Source organism: Gavialis gangeticus, unplaced genomic scaffold (genome assembly GCF_001723915.1).
Source record: "Gavialis gangeticus isolate Ggan-Ray unplaced genomic scaffold, GavGan_comp1, whole genome shotgun sequence".
Taxonomy (NCBI): Eukaryota; Metazoa; Chordata; order Crocodylia; family Gavialidae; genus Gavialis; species Gavialis gangeticus.
Window position 1 is genome coordinate 6,493,717 of NW_017729013.1, and position 2,711 is coordinate 6,496,427.

Genomic DNA, 2,711 nt, shown 5'->3' on the forward strand with positions numbered 1-2,711 from the left:
AAAACTTTCTCCCCAGGTGGGTAGTAAAGCCCCGAACAGGTTACCCGAAGAGGTGGTGGAATCTCCCTTCTTGGAGGTTTTTAAGACCTGGCTAGACAAACCCTTGGCTGGGATGATCTGGTTGGGAATGGTCTCGCTTTGAGCAGGGGGTTGGACTAGATGTGACCTCCTGAGTTTCCTTCCAACCCTAACTTTCTATAATTCTGTTATCTCTCTTCCTTGAGATTTGTTAGAGCATCTCTTGGTGTACATAGAGGCTTTTTATTTTCTGTACCGCCTTTCAAAGTCCTTGAGACTAGATGTTTTGTTAGTAAATAGGAATATGTGGCTTTAACAACACCTTCTGGTTCGATTGCACAAACGGTTTGTTTCTGGTGATGAATTTGGTGCCTACCTGTTCCCAGACCACTAATAAATCTCTTTTCTTTTTCTCCCCTTCCATGTTTTCTTCGGACCATCGATGGAAATATGCAGAACTCCCTGCTGAAGAAAGTAAGTAGACTTCGATTTGACGTTGGAGTCGGCCTACGTCTCCCCCTCTTCTTCCTCAGTCTTAGAGCGTGTCTTGGAGTTCTGGAGTGTACGATGCAAGCTTGCCCCATTGACGGTGCTGGGAAGCTTGTAAGGTTTCTCATCCAACATCTCTGGGAGTATTTTATGGCTTGCAGGAACTGTAGATCAAACTTATGGAGAGGGCTGGGCATCTAAGAATAACTTAGACTCAGGAGGTGTTTAGGAGGTGAAAGCCCTGATATTGAGAATCTGGAGTCTAGAGACTGACCTTGAAAGCTGTTCTGTAACTTCTTGATTTCAGCACTGGATGTTTTGGGTCCTTGTATGGAACAACTTTAGGGAAACTAAATCTGTGCAAACCTACAGTAGTACAAGGGTGTTTCAGACGCTAACAGCAGTTCTGCACAGTGATTGATTGCTTACTGCGCCAAGTCACTTCGCGGCATAGTTGCCCTGCTTTGCAACGCAGGTATTCCAGTGATTCACAAGTCACTTGATACCATCCTCAAAGAAGCATTTTGGCTTCTGTGACAACTGTGCCAGCACCACGGGTTGCACCTCTGTATTACTGCCAAATCCATGCCGCCTTCAGCTGTCCAAAACAGCTGATGAAAGATCGGGGTGGATGTGGTAAGATTTGAAAGTCCAGTCCATGTGAAGTCGCAACAGTTGCCTATACACTGTGTGACTTTGCACTGTTGCACTGAAGAACACTTTGCTTGAGGTTTCCATGGCCTTTGGTCTGAGCAGCTGGTTTCAGGTGGTTTTGGACAATGTGGCAAAAGGTTCTTGACCTCATGCTTCATGAAGCAGACGAGGAGTAATCCTGTGCAATCCCCAAATGGAATGAGGCTGGCTGAGGTACCAGAGGATGGCCGAAGGTGGAATATTTTAGGTGGTGGTGACACTGTGCCTTTTCACTGCATACTCTTGTCATTTGCTCTCAGGATCATAAAGATGGACCCAAGTCTTGTCCCTGGTGACAGCGTGGAGGTGGCACCCCTCACTTTCTTCCCATACATGTTGCAGAAGCTGGATGCATGCTTTCGCATGTTTTTCATGCACACCCATCAGTTGCTTTGACCTGGGTGCACACTTTCTGGTAATCCAGGTGACCGTGCAAAATGGTGTGGATACTGTCAGCACTTAGGCCTGCTTCCACTACTAATTCAGGAATGCTCACCCACCTGTTAACATGCACAGTGGCATCCACCTTAGCAACGTTGTCCTTTATCATGGCTGTGTTAGGACATCCTGTGGGTGTACAGGTGTGTTTTGAATTTTACCACCCACTTATTGACCTTCCATTGAGCTTTGCAGTTCTTGCTGTACTGCGCCACAATCCGATGGTGAATATCACTAGGGCCCACAAAAAATGAGTGACAGAACTCTGTTCTTTTTCACATTGACAGCCACAGAGCCGTGTTGTTTACATGCTCACTAGTGCCACATCCATGTTCGGCATGAAACAACGGGTGCATTTGACAATGCTACCATTGTATTTCCCTCTGCTGTGTGGTTTCCCACTTTGATGGAGAGAGATGGTATGAGCAGCCATTTTGCTGCTAGTTTCTGAAACACCCTTGTAGTTTACACTTGCCTGGCACCGGAAGTTCTCAGAGCCCTGCATGAGGACTAAGCTTACACCCATTGAGTAAACTGAGGAAGAGAGAGTTTAATGGGACTCCCCCTGTGTTAAACAATGAGTCAGTGACATCCAAAATAGAATGCAGAAGTGCTGACTTAATGCCCTGCTCTACCGTTAGACTGGCTCTCAGATGAAAAGGTGCAGTTCCTACGCAACCATAGGGCAAGGTGATGGATTTTTTTGTAAGTGTGCAAAGAACGTCTCATTGAACATTTTTAGTACCAGCTAACAGTTGTACGTACTGTAAATTGGGTGCGTGCCATTTTCCAAGAGTTCACTGGTTTGTGGAAGTGGAGGAAATAGGTGGAGCATTACACTTTCTTCACTTTAAAAAGAGCTTAAGTACGCATGAAGTTTGGAAGAAGTTTCATTCCTAGCAGTACATTTTAGATGAGCTGAAGGCTCTGAAAATGCTTCACGCTGTCCTTCAGAAGCGGGTTATGCTATCACAGAACTTAAAGCAATGAGTTACAGTAAAATCGGACGAGAGCTTTGGTTCTACTGAAGCTGCAGGCGACTGGGGGGGGGGGGGCATGGGCCCCCCCCGGGG

At 46.3% G+C, this 2,711-nt stretch overlaps 1 protein-coding gene across 1 annotated transcript in view; it reads left to right on the top strand.

Moving 5' to 3' along the window:
• Positions 1-464: 464 nt before the first annotated feature.
• The window catches only part of ATP2A3 (ATPase sarcoplasmic/endoplasmic reticulum Ca2+ transporting 3), a 124,699-nt gene continuing 122,452 nt past the window's right edge, over positions 465-2,711 (top strand). The window contains exon 1 of the mRNA XM_019511428.1: positions 465-492. The gene's annotated coding sequence lies outside the window, so the exon portion shown is untranslated. The remainder of the gene's footprint in view (positions 493-2,711) is intronic.